Source organism: Bufo bufo, chromosome 4 (assembly GCF_905171765.1).
Source record: "Bufo bufo chromosome 4, aBufBuf1.1, whole genome shotgun sequence".
NCBI lineage: Eukaryota > Metazoa > Chordata > Amphibia > Anura > Bufonidae > Bufo > Bufo bufo.
The window spans coordinates 513,448,746-513,463,587 of record NC_053392.1 but is presented as its reverse complement, the minus strand read 5'-3'; positions in this window follow the sequence as shown (position 1 = coordinate 513,463,587).

Below are 14,842 nucleotides of genomic sequence, written 5' to 3'. Positions count from 1 at the left end.
AATTCACAAACTGTCATGTCTGTATATGCATAGTACATTTTGCAGGTATCTTTCAATATGACTTTGCCGAATTTACAGTTGTAAAACTGGTTATGTTACTTTCGGACATCATCTGAAATCATTTTTGGGGAGACTCAGTGGCTCCCAATACACATTAGGCCTCCTGCACACGAACATTTTTTTTTTCCGTTTCCGTTCCATTTTTTGCATTCCATGTACGGAACCATTTATTTCAATGGATCCGCAAAAAAAACGGAAGGTACTCTGTATGCCTTCCATTTCCGTATTTCCGTTTTTAAGTTTCGTTTTAAAGATAGAACATGTTCTATTATTGTCCACATAACGGACAAGGATAGTACTGTTCTATCAGGGGCCAGCTGTTCCGTTCCGCAAAAAACGGAATGCACGTGGATGTCATCCGTATTTTTTGCGGACCGCAAAATACTAAAAAAGCCATACGGTCGTGTGCAAGAGGCCTTAGATTGTGAAGTGGCCTCAGCAAAGACAGCGGGTTTGGCTGACAATAGACAACACATGTGTATGGGGGCCTTTAGGTCTGTTACACATGAGTGTATTTGGGATACAAATACAGTATTAGTGCATTTCAATTGGGTTATGAGCTGCATTCCCATATGTGAGTCTGAACATCTCCTCAGGTTGTTACAATATTGATGTACTGCTATCTTCTTCCTTCCCTTTTATTACTTCATTTTACATTTTAGAATTTTACACCGATAAATAACCTAAAGGCAACAATGATTAGGATATAAAAATGTTGAAATGTTGAAAATATTGAAATACATCTCTTGGAAATCTTGCAAATGAAATCTAGTGCAGACAAAGTGTGAGGGGGAGATTTATCAAAACGAATACAAAAACTAATAATTCCCATCTTGGACATGGATAGTATATCACTAGGATATGCTAGCAATGTCAGATAGGTGCCGGTCCCACCTCTGAGACCCTCTCCAAAATAGTGATGGAGAGCACAACACACACGATTGGCATCCTTTCTATTCACTGCTATGGGACAATAGCAATGGAAAGAGGGTGACTGGGCGTGCGGGGCTCCTCTCCCTTGTTCTGGATATAGGAGTGGGTTCCATCAATGTCCAAGATGGGAATACACCTTCAACACAACCAGTACTTAGTAATGAAACCCAGTGAAGACTCACCATCAACAATATAGTATTAGATAGGACAAGTGTGTTCAAACATGTTTATAATGTTCTGTACATTATCATGTTTAATAATTCAGAGATATACAGCATGTATACAGTATAATAACTATTATAAATATTATTAGTTACAAACTTTGAACCTGTCACCGGATAATTTTCAAAAGCACTTATTAAGCAATCATAAAACAAGAGTCTTCTGTCAGTCAATAAAACAAAGCCGGAGTAACAACTTGAAGTTATTTGAATTTGAAGGGGGGGGGGTTGCTGTATTATTTTTCAGGGTCCATTAACATTTTCTTCATGGTGTTTTTTCCTTATGCAAAAGGTGTTGTAAAAACACCAGAAACCAACACCATGCTGCAGTTTTGAAAAGGCACAAGAAAAAACAAACAAAAAAACACATAATTAAGAAAAATGCCAGTAGCAAAGAAAATAAAAAAAATGCTTGTGTGTCCTGCATTTCATATTTCCCATAGGCCGTCATAGAACATCCGGAGCAGGCAGTTTTACAGCATAAAAAATGCAGGTGCAAATGCACAGAAAAACACCAGCAAAAATCTGTGTAAAAGCACCATAATAATGTCAATAACAATATAAAATAAAACTATAACTATTAAATATATAATTAAAAGATAGATAGATAGATAGAGCGAGAATTGGTTTCTTTCTATACATTCATACACAGAGTGCCAATGTACTTATTTAAACAAAAAAAAATGAAGCCATAGTAGGAAAGCAGGAGGATTCAGTTTCTATTAAGAATCTTGTTTACTGGTAATTCCAATAAAATTCAAAGGACACATACAAGCAAACCACACTTATGCATTTCATATTATGAGCAATCCTCAGTCATAGCGATGTCTAAGGTTTACGCATAACCTGAAATGTATGCTACTATGCATCCTTTCGATTTTATCTGAATTACCAATAAACAAGAATCTTTTTAATGGATGTTGGATCCTCCTGCTTTCCTACTGCATACTGCACTCCTTGTGTCTCCAATACCAACGTGGATCTTACCAGGTGAGCTGGACCGACTTCATGTTTAGACAATGAGGCTATATCACATCCATGGAAACTTCTTTAGACTGTAGCATTGTTGAGTTCAAGGTGCTTACTATGACACAGAAGTAATGTGTTCAAGAAGAAGTACAGTATATGTAAAATACGCAACAAAGGATGGTTGAAATCGAATAACAACGGCGCTGTAGGTGTGATTTGCACAATGTCCAATCTGGAACTGATACTGCTTTATAAACTTTAAAAATTATATAAACTATATAATTAGAGTTAAAATCTTAATAAGTCCAACCACTGAATCTTCTCCCTTAGACTTGGTAATGTAGCTCCCAATATAACTCAGGCAGGTAAACTTAATATGTCCCCAAAGGGACATGATTTATGCAAACTTTCCAAAAATTTGCAATAACAGGCTGGGGCTTAAATGTCCTGATTTTAAGAGTTTAAATATTGATGAGTATACTATAGGTATACTACTTTAAGAAAATGTTTAATGCTGTTGCCATGTCTATATGTTGTGTATGTTATGCATACGTTGAACTGTATTGTGTTATGCTGTACCATACACAGGTCCGTATAATAATGGGCTAGCAGGCCTTAGTATGAGGTGATGCTTCAGTACCTTGTAAGACTAACTGGGCAACAAAAATAATACTTTCTTGACTGTCAGCTTCCAAGAGTGAGTGTCAGGTTCCACGCAAGCCCAAGAGGAGCTCAAATCTGATGTGTGTGTGTGTGTATGTGTGTATGTGTGTATGTGTGTATGTGTGTGTGTGTTGTAGTGCTGGAGCACTAAGCCACCAGGCTTTCAGGAGGGTCAGATGTGAGTCTACATAAGGACAGTGTCTGGTGCCAGATGAGGAGTCTGTTACGAGAATTCATGGGGTGCCTGAGGAACTATGTGAGAACAGTAGGCTGTGCAGTGAGGAGTGTCCTGGTGGGCTGGAAACTAGAGTAAGGGGTGGTATGCATGAGTGGAAGCTGTGTTTTGGGGTTTTTGAAGTTGGGACATACACCCAGAGGTCCAAAAAAGCCGGAGAGCATTACAACATAGCAAGACATAAATGTTATAAGGCCCCTTAATGGCCACCATAAAAATCATACTGTAGGTCATTAAGGGGTTACATTGGTCTGTTTCAATATACCATTAACTTGTGTGGAGACAGTTGTTCCACGTGGAGTACTGTTACAACTGTACTACATTATTGTTGCTGCCGTGATCTTCTAAGAGGTGGTACCCTTTTGTTCACTCAGTTAGTTGTCTCAGACTGCATCTGTTGTGCAGAGAGTTGGGTGAAATAAAAGTGTACACGCTTGCAACCAAGTGATTGTTGCGAGTAAATTGTGTGAAATGTAGCAGCCTACCAGTCGAGAGCCTGCAGAGTTGATCTATGCAAAGTGGCTGGTAAGACCATGCAAGAGACACAGAGGTGGAGCAGATTGTTGGAGGCAGTGGCCTTACAGAGACCCACAGCAGCACTGTGGACGAGCAAAAGCGGTCACCCATTTTGGGAGAATCCAGACTCTTAGTGGAGAGTATCATATGTGCCCTGAGCCTGGTAAAGGACCACTCAAAAGTAAACCAAGGAGTCAAACTAGCTTTAATTTCAGGTGACTTTTCAGAATAAGTTGTACACAAGGTAAAACTGTATTTCCACCCATTATATTGGCTTGTATTCTACATTTATCAGCAGTTTTCCCCTCTGTAGGCTCTATTTCTAATCAGCAGTTTTTCCTGAACTCAGCTCCAAAATGGTTATAAACTAGCTGTTATGATGTCTCTGATATACAGCACACATAGAAAAGAGGGCATCCTACTCTCTTATTCCTCAGAGACATCCTTAGAAGCAGCAGCAAGGAGGACATTTTACAGCAGTAATAGGCAGTGTTTCTGTAAATCCAGCACTGGGATGAGATATAGGGAAGAGCAAATCAACTTCGGATGAAACATCCGAAGTCGATTCGCATAAAACTTCGTTAGAATACTGTACGGAGTGGGAGCTCTGTATAGTTTTAAAATGTATTGGCTCTGATGAGCTGAAGTTATTACTTCACGAAGTCTCGCGAGACTTCGGGTAATAACAAAAAATTAATTTCTACTGTAAAAAACCTTTTACCGAACTTGGGTTCAGTTCCAAGTGCTACCTTGGATAGATAGAGTCCTACTGTCCAGAGAATGGGCTCCTCTTGCGTGCTTATGTCTTCTGTCAAAAGGTTTTTTTCCTTTCCTGAAAAGAAAACCTGAACAAAATAATTAAAATTGCAGAAAAAGACAAGTTTATCACTTAAAAATGGCTCCACAGAGCTGAGCCCAAGAATTGCATGCATGTATGGGTGAATGAAGGACCTTGTTTTTTTTTCACCATCTGCTGAGTTGAACTACTGCTTTTTTGCTGCTTTATTTCTATTTATTGTGACACATGGGGGGGGGGGAGATTTATCAAACTGGTGTAAAGTAGAACTGGCTTAGTTGCCCATAGCGCCGAATCAGATTCCACCTTTCATTGTTCACAGCTCCTTTGGAAAATGAAAGGTGGAATCTGATTGGTTGCTATGGGCAACTAAGCCAGTTCTACTTTCCACCAGTTTGATACATCCCCCATAGTGTCTTAAAAGGGAGTGTGTCTTCAGGATTTTCACACACTGGCCATTAGGCCTAATAATTGGTCTTGATTTCCTGTTCTGTACAGGTAACTTTTCTGTAGTTGTTCTCATTATCACCACAGGCAGAATTACAATGACAAGTAACACCTCTGTATGGATGACAAAGCATCCATTATTAACAATAGGTGATATCACAGCTTCTCAGCTCCCTGCTGACCTCTGCATAGTGAAATCTCCCATAGAAGTCAATGGGGTGAACTCCTCTCTATTGTGTCTATGGCCCATGTAGTTGCTCTGAAAGGAAAAAGTCTTAACATATTTTAGGACTAGTGGCCAATGTGAAGACTGCAGGATTATATCGATTTTTAAAATATGGATAGTGACACGGTAAAATAAAAAAATTCTAAAAATATATGTAACAAATATGTAATTTTAAAAATGTCATCTGATAACACTTTGCCTTTGAAGGGAATCTGTCACATTGAACAAAGTGTCTGTTCTGCAGGCAGCATGTTACAGGGCAAGAGGAGCTGAGCAGATTGATGTGTAGTTTTGTGGGAAAATATTTGGTAAAACTATTTTTTATCCCTGCTCTTTCTATGCTTAGGAGTCCAGTGGGTGGTTCTATTCAGTATATAAGGAAATTGATACAGCACCCACTAAGGCTCCATTCACACGTCCGTATGTGTTTTGCGGATCCGAAAATTAAGGATCCGCCAAACACGAACACCGGCAATGTGCATTCCGCAATTTGCGGACCGCACATCGCCGGCACTATAATAGAAAATGCCTAATCTTGTTCGCAATTGCGGACAAGAATAGGACATGTTCTTTTTTTTGGGCGGAAAAACTGAAGCACGGATGCGGAAGTGCGGATTCGCAAATGCAGACAGCACATTCCGGCCCCATTGAAAATGAATGGGTCTGCACCCGTTCTGCAAAAAAATATTGAATAACGGAATTTCGGAACGGATGCGGACCCATTTTGCGGACGTGTGAATGGACCCTAGAAGTGGAAGTCCATATTTATTGGATGCGTATCCAAAAACTCCTTACTTGAATCCAAAATAGAAAAAGAGGCAGCATTCCATAATTTGAAGAGAAATTATGCTTTAATCTAAAAAAAAGAAGTGCAAGCAACCCAAAAATGCAACATTTCGGCTATACCATAGCCTTCCTCAAGCATGCTTGCGGATAGCCTACCCTGTATGACTAAGAAGGATCACCCACTGGGCCCCTAAACATAAAAAGAAGAGAGGTATGAATGAATAAAATACAAGTTATATTAATTATTTTCCCACTGAATAGGTTTCTACCCATTCCACCACGGTTTTATGTTGCTGCTTCTCTTTTTTCTTTCTTTCTAGATAGAATAGAAGGATAAATAGATAGATAGGACTGTGTACGAGTTCTGGAAATAATAAGCAAGATGGAGACGTCATACATAGATATAACTGTAGAATATGTCAACAAACACTGATCTTCAATAGCTGTTGGCCAAGAGCTATTTCTCTGTTTGGGAGAGTCACAAGACCCGCATACACATAGGTTTATTGTGCAAACTTGTCTAAATCAGTGGGTTCAGCCAACTTTATTCTTATGTTTATGTGAATCTTAATACACCTTTCGCATAACGCCAATGCTTGTTCTTGAGAAATAACATTTTGGTAGCTACTGAACCATTAGGAAGAAACATGAAAACATTCTTACATTTTGGGTGTTGAGGGTTCTCCTTGATGTCTGTCTCCTGATGCCCCTCCCAGGTTTCTCCCTACAGACAGTAGCTTGGGCTACTTTCACACTGTTTTTTTGGGCTTTCCGTTTGTGAGATCCATTCAGGGCTCTCACAAGCGGGCCAAAACGGATCAGTTTACATTCTAATGTATTCTGAATGGAAAAGGATCCGCTCAGAATGCATCAGTTCAGTCTCCATTCCGCTTTGGAGGCGGACACCAAAACACTGCTTGCAGGGTTTTCTATGACACAATCTGGCACAATGGAAAACGGATCCGTCCTCCATTGACTTTCAATAGTGTCCAAGACGGATCCGTCTTGGCTATGTTAAATATAATACAAACGGATCCGTTCTGAACGGATGCAGACATTTGTATTATCTGAACGGATCAGTCTGTGCAGATCCATGACGGATCCGCACCAAACGCGAGTGTGAAAGTAGCCTTAGATCTCAGGCCTTCTCCAAGCACTCTCATATATAGACAACATGCATAAGAAGAAAGAATACACAAGGCTGATCAGCTCGTCAGATTTTCACCTGCTTGGTCACTGATCCATGTAATTGAGCACAAACCATATTATACATGGACATCCCTGGTAACCTGAGCAGATCTCTTGGAGCTGATAGACTCCCATTTCTCAGGCAGTGAAGCAGCAGCCTTCCATGGGCCACCAGAAGCCCCTAGTAGCCTGGCATGTTTGTTGTCCTGCCAAATTGATTGGCCTGTGGTTGGGAGGTAGGAACTGTTGTTTTGGATACACCTCCACTCCTAATTGGTAATTTTTGCAGGCTGGGATTTACTCTGTAAAAAAACCTGGAGTTTTGGAAGCAAGTTACAGTCATAACATGGAGGCTATGCTGTCATACTCCTTCAGATGTGGCAAGCAAAACTGTGATAAAACTTATGTGCATCTATGTAAATCTTCACATACGGTCTTAAAAGATACCTGAGAAAGAGGCCTAAGGCCCCTTTTCACACGAGCAAGTTTTCCGTGCGGTTGCGATGCGTGACGTGAACAAATCATGGCATAAACCCCAAGTTATCAGGATATGCTAGGAGTTGTAGTTTATTCCCTTTGAGAACTGTATGACCCTCCATATGTTGTGGAACTACAACTTCCAGCATGTCGTTTTGGAGACTTCATCATGTCCTGAAGGTCTACAGCTCTCAGGACATGCTGGGGCAGTAAAAATGTGTGCGGAAGGGCCCTTTCAGAAATCAGTGTGTACAGTACTTCCTGTAAGCACCACCAGAGCTATTGTACTTGACAGACCCGTAGAGAATGAATGGAGCAGCAGGCACATGCTTGACCTGCCACTCCATCAGGATGGGAACATGGGACCCCCATTCTCAGGATCGGTGGGAGTCCCAGCAGTCGGGCCCACTGATCAGTTAGTTATCCCCTATGCTATGGGCAGGGGGCAACCTTCATACTTGGCACAACCCCTTTAAAGGTAGGCAGTTATTTGGAACATGCAGTCTGATCGGTTAGTAGCACATCATAATGTAGAAGGAGCTGTCCAGATTTGTATATAGTGTTGAGGGGAAAGATTAGTTTTAGCTTGTAATTTATCTATTAAAGTTTCTGCTCTTTCTGTGTTTAAGAGTCCAGTGGGCGGTCCTACTCAATGATTGACAGCTATCTCTGTACGCTTGTTGATAGAAGGCTGCTAAGTAGGAAGTTGGAAGGGGCAAATTTAGCAAATAGCCTAGGTTTCCTCATACACTTAGGGTAAAATTTATCACTGCATTTGGTCCACAATTCTGTCGTTGAAAAGTCGAAAATTATAGCGCTCTCCAGTTCTTGCTGTTTATGCTCACTTTTCAAAAGTGATGTTAGATCTATAATTGTTTGGAGAAATTGGCGCAAATTATAGCAGCAATCTACACCTATACAGTTAGCAGTGGCCAGAATTTTATAAGGCCAGGAAACCTATAGCACAAAAGTGGTTACAGGCTTTGCCTCACACTCGGCAAGCGTTTTTTGTCAAAATGAATTGGCTGGTTTCTACGGAAAAATGTGTAAATAAAATACATCAAGGAGAAAATTTTAAAAACTCTGGTTAATATAGCTGGATGAGTCGGGCTTAGCATTTCACAGTTTGATTAGGGACAGGAATCTGTTGATTTTAGGGTGTCAATAGAAATGCAATACTAAGTATTTTGATACATCTTATCTCTGATGGCTTCGAGGAATGTGTGTATTTTTCATAATGCCTAGAGAACCCTTTTAAATACTTAAAGGGTTTCTCTGGGAATACTGCGTTTTTGCCAATTACCCGCAGCCTGCCTCTGTGAATAGAAGATTCATACATACCTGCTCCCCGCTGTTTCGGTCCTCTGCGCTACTTCCACTGTGTCCACGTTCCGGTCCTTGGCTTCTTCTGATGCTGCATGGCCATGATCACATGCTCCGCTTCAGCGGTGGAGTGGTTACAAGCAGCACGTCACCGCTGAAGCCAGTCATTGGCTGCAGCAGAGCATGTGACCAAGAGAAGAAGACAGGGACTAGAATGAGGCAGCGCGGCTGACGAGAGCAGCAGAGAGCAGTTAGGCTCCATTCAGATGTCCACAATTATGCGGAACGGGTGCGAACCCATTCCTTTTCAATGGGGATGGAAAAGATGCGGACAGCACACAGTGTGCTGTCTGCATCTGCATTTCTGGTCCGCGGCCCCGAACTTTGGGTCTGCGGCTCCGCAAAAAAAATAGAACATGTCCTATTCTTGTCCGCAGCTGCGGACAAGAATAGGCATTTCTATTGGGGTGCTGGGCCGGTGTTGTGCTGTCTGCATCCGCATTTCCGATCCGCGGCTCCACAAAAAAATAGAACACGTCCTATTCTTGTCCGCAGCTGCCGGGCTGGTGTTTTGCGGTTCCGCAAAACACTGCGGATGTGTGAATGAACCCTTAAGTATACATTTTCTATTTGACCAGTAAGGCTGTGGGCACTTGGTAAAAATACAGTATTCATGGACAACCCCTTTAAAGTATTAAGTTAATAATATTAATAGACACACAGATAAAACAAATTGGATCCAATAGGGATTACTATGATTTCTGCTAAAATTTGTTTTATTTCAATCATTGTATGTATCAGATTTTACACAGGCAAAATGCAAACAAAACAAGAGCAACTGAAAAGCTATATATCATGAGAAAACAGGTTGATCCTATGTATAGTAGAATATAATAGGCTTTGCTCAGTGTGACAGTAGCTGTGTGGTGCTTCTGCATGATTTTATAGCTTGTTTTATTGGCATTGATAATAATGTAACGTATGTAGTAATAAATGCTACATTCATCTTTTAGGACGCACATTAAGGCTAGACTGCTTAATATTTTTTGATCTACTACAGAAGGTCATAAATAGCCTGATCAACGCTTGATAAATCATGATACGAGTATAGCAGGTAGTACAATTCACATACATTTATTAAAACAAGCAAATGTAATCAGTATTTTATATAGAGTGGATATATGGTTCTTTTCAATCATTTCCTCTCAGTAACCATGGAGGAACAACATTATACTGTTATCTGAATAATATCTACAAATTTTAAATGTATAGAAAAAAGTTAAAAAAACAAACAACCCCACAGAATAGTATGATCGTATTTATTTACTTAAAAAACAAACATTCATTCCAAGACATTGTACATATGTAAAAGGGATTACAAACATAATGTAATACGAACACTAGCACAAAAAAATGTAAACAAACTGTTTTATCCACTTGTTATCCACTATTCAATACAATTTCACAAATATAAGCAATTTGGGTGGTTAGCAGTGCCTATTTACTAAAGGATTACCTCTTCTGGCCAGTACACATCATGTCCAAATAGGATAATGAGGATAAGCTCTAGGGGCTAGGGGTCAACTGAGCAGAAGTGAGCTGGGGAACCAGGACACCGTAACAGGTGAGTATGTTTTTCTTTTTCAACAGGTACAGAAAGCTATGCTTTAATAAAATAAAAAAAGTGCATTATAGATGGAAAACCCCTTTAAGTAAGGAAACAACCACACCAGAATGAAGAGCACTCTGGTGCTCTTTGCAAAGAAACCGAAAATCACTGGGCAGAATGAATTCTGAAGGTCCGTCACAACACCTTTTAACTACACCAGTGGTTAATTTGTTGGGAAACTACAACTCCCAGCTGTAAGTAGTAGACCTTTGGGACATGCTGGGAGTCGGTGTATTCAAAACTGCAACCCCAGCATGCACTGAAAGGCTATAGTTGTTAGAACATGCTTGCACTTGTAGTTTCCCAACAGATGGCGGGTCATCCAATTATCAAAGTTTGTTATATATTCATATGTTGGTAAGCTACAACTTCCAGCATATCCTGAGAGCTGTGGACTTACAGCCATTTCTTGGAGTTGGAGTTGCCTGATAAAGAGGCCCAAGTAGCCTCGAAAGCTTGCAATTTTGTCATCTTTTTAGTTAGCCATTAAAAGGTATCAACCACTGAGGAATCTCAATATTTATTCATCTTAGTTTTGAAAACTGTAACTCCCACCAGACTCCAAGTCTGTAGTTGCTGGGAGCTGTGGTTGGAAGGTCACAGGTGCTTAGCATATCCGCTGCTTTTAATTCTTACCTCTAGGGGAGCTTAGCATCTGAAATGGAAGGGTCTGTATGCAGTATGAGCGTGTCACTGTGGGCCTGGGACACTTTAATAACTTTATTCACTAAGTGCCAACAGGCCTCTTCTGTCTGCTCACCTCTCAGGGCTGCCCAGTCAGCAGGATGTGGGTGGGCTGCCGGTGATAAGAAGTGGTATGCAAATGCTGGCCTGCATGATGTGCTCATACAGAGCAGCAAGAAGATTGGTGAAGAATATGGAAGCGGCAGTGAGCCGTGGCGATATGGAGGAGGCGGGGTGGAAGAGGAGCCCACCCGTGCTTGCAGCTGCTCATACATTGACTGACATAGCCAAATAATAAACAGTTTTTTTTTTTATACTGCCACATCAATGAATAAGAAAGCAATGGCATCTTAAAAAATAGCACCACAGGTATCAGCAAGATGGCCATAGTGACGATTAAAAACTCTGTCTTCTAGATGACGAACCTGGGCCCACGTGGTCTCCTAAACTGCCCATATCATAATCCGAAACCGGATGGTTGAGTGGATACTTCTCATGGTTACAAATTATATGCAATCATGAAGAGATATGTAACGCTTGCTATAAGAGTATAAAAATGTTCAGGAAAAGATAAAGACCAAAATAAAGTTACAGTAGCACATTTTGTGCTATAATATCATCTCAGAGGTTTTCTCTCTTCATTTGCTTTTACCTTTTGAAGGGACCAATGCAATGCATTTATTAGGTGAAATAATTTTTTGTATTTAATAAAACGGAGCATTTAATTTTTTAAAGAAAACTCCAATACTCATTTTAAGGGGCATTTCATTATTTAAGTCCCGTCTTCTAAAATCTAAGCCTTTGCAATTTTGTTTTTCAAAACTCCTTTTAAAAAAACAAAAACAAAAAACTATTATTGAGTCATGGCCCACCTCACATGAAGTAACCACCGGACATCAGTTAACGTACACAGTAGACATCTTTAGAAAATGTAATGTTTCCAAGGTTACACAATGCATCCCTTACCGTAAAATGAAAATTGGCTTAGTGATTAGTCAAGATTTTACAACCATTCACCGCACTGCTTGGGAACAGGTTTAATTGCAGCATTGCCTTTGTTTTCATTTTCCAGTTTTAATGCCAGAATTGGACCAAAAGCATTGTGTGGAATCTGGAGGATCTTGCTCTAAACGCTGAACAAATACGTTTAGTGCTATGAATACATTTATGAAATTGGGTTTAATTACTTCACAATGTGTTTGTATCAAAATTGATATCAGTAATGACAAGTGTGCAAGATATGTGCATGGATAAATATGGATGGGTGAATGGATGGACAGACCATCTATTTTATTTAAAAAATGAAAGCACCATAGAGTTGGACTGGCTGAACTATATGATGAACTGTACCTCAATAAGCAGCTTATCTACATATACTGTATATCTTTTTGCGCTTAGTACTGACCAAATCCTGAAATTTGGTATATATAATTCTGCATTGTTCTGTAGGCTCATTAATTTAATTTTGCCTTCCATTAAATCAAATTCCTCTCCTTAATAAATGATTTCATTGTTATACAAGATAACAGAGAACATAATCAACAAATGATAATGATGATAGTGTACGGGTCTCTTTGTTTAATGACAGACCCTTAGGCGACACAGCCTAAACAAATCCCAACATCCAGATTTCTCCCAAATATCCATTAAACTATGAAGTGTACAGCCAAAAAAGAAGGAACAATTATCTAACCTATGGATACACAGTCCTATCTACCAAGCATGGTGTCCTTCTGGCAAGTCTCCTGTATCTTCTATCTAATGAAGGTTGTCTATAAAATCAGTCTCATGACTTGAGAATATTAACTTTTTTTTTGTTATTATTTGTGATATTATTATGGTTATTAGTTTACGTTGAGGACACTGCTGGTATGTATCTTGAAGACTGTATATCACCTATTATAGTCGGGAAGTTTTCTTCCCTTAAGGACAATATCAGCACAAAAAATGCTTTCTGCATTACATCTCATTGATGTCCTCTCTATCTAGGAAGAGAACAACTTTGTATCAGATGCCCCAGAAAAAAAGCGCAGAATTCTCAAGAAAATGAGAAAAACAGGAGCCGATGCTTGACTGGAGCTAGAGGCAGAACTGCATTTGTTTCATTATTAAGGGCACCAGGGTGGCTCAGTGGTTACTACTGCCTTGCGGTGCTGGGGTACCAGGTTCTAATCCAACAAAGGACATCTGCTCGTATGTTCTACCTGTGTTTGCGTGGGTTTCTTACGGGTACTACGGTTTTCTTGTATACTCCAAAAACACACAGAGAATGTAGACTGTGAGCTCCATATGGGACAGTGAGTGATGACAATGTCTGAAAGGTGTTGCGGATTAATATGTCAGCGCTTTATAGGTGAATAAAATCAATATTTCATATAATTATTCATTATCTTTGGTAGTACAGAATTTTAAAGATGTGTCTTTGGATATCAATACTTTCCTTGTTTGTTTGTTGGATTCAACTTATACCCCATTAACCGTTATTAACATAACTAGTACCTAATAATAAAGAATATAGTAATAGATAGGACCAGTTCCTTGTGCAGCACATTTTCAGAAAAATATACAAATAGCAATATATGTATATATTATAATTATTTGGCTCAAACTTTGGCCTTATCTTCTGGAGATTGATATTAATCAGAAGACAAGAAACTGCTGCAAGTCTGTAAAACTTACTCATTTTACTTAATATGTCTATGCAATATCCTGACACATCCAGGTAATACATTGATAAATACATTACATGTAAAAATATACCATTAACAATATATGCCAAGACAAAAAACAAAGTTAGCACATCCCAGTGAGCAGGTGCCCATCGCCATGGCTAAAAAAAAATAAAAAATGAACATATAATATTAAAAAGGTATGTATTAATTAAATGTATAAATGAGACATTAATACATAGATATGAGATAGATTGGTAGATAGATCATATTATAGATGCATATAAACAGAGACCACAAATTGTAATGGAAATCGTAATGAAGTAACCAGTACATAACTAAATCCTAGGCTGAGACCACCGTTAATAAAATTGTAAAAGAAGATGCATTGGATTTCTTTCTGCACCTTGACTCTCAGGATCAATATTAAGATGACAGTGAAATATAACTATACCGTCATAGACAAAGAGTGCCAATGCGATCATAAACATAAAACACAATGAAGCTATACTTAATGTTGGTATAGAGTCACAGTGGACTCCCATCCATGAAAACTTCTCTAGACTGCAGTATTGTTGAGTTGAGGGCACATGAAGAATACAGTTCAAGGTGCTTACTCTGCCACAGTAGGAAGCTGTTCATGAAGAAATATATGTATAACAAAAGATGGTTGCAGCATAACAATGGCACTACTGGTAAGCTTTGCACAAGGCCCATTTCGAAACATTGGATCTCCTCAAACCAAAGAGTTAAACCATTAATGGGTCGAACCATTGAGCTGTCTGCCTGGCACTTGGTAAAGTAGCTCTCAATATGACTCAGGCCTCCTGAGCACTCTCTGACCCTCTTATACATATCTACAGAACCCCTCATGTACAGAGATACAAATAATCAGAATGACACACACCTTTTATTTCTAGTTTTAAGTAGCTAAGGGGAAAACAAATCCTCATTCTTAGCTCATGAGGATCCATTAACTA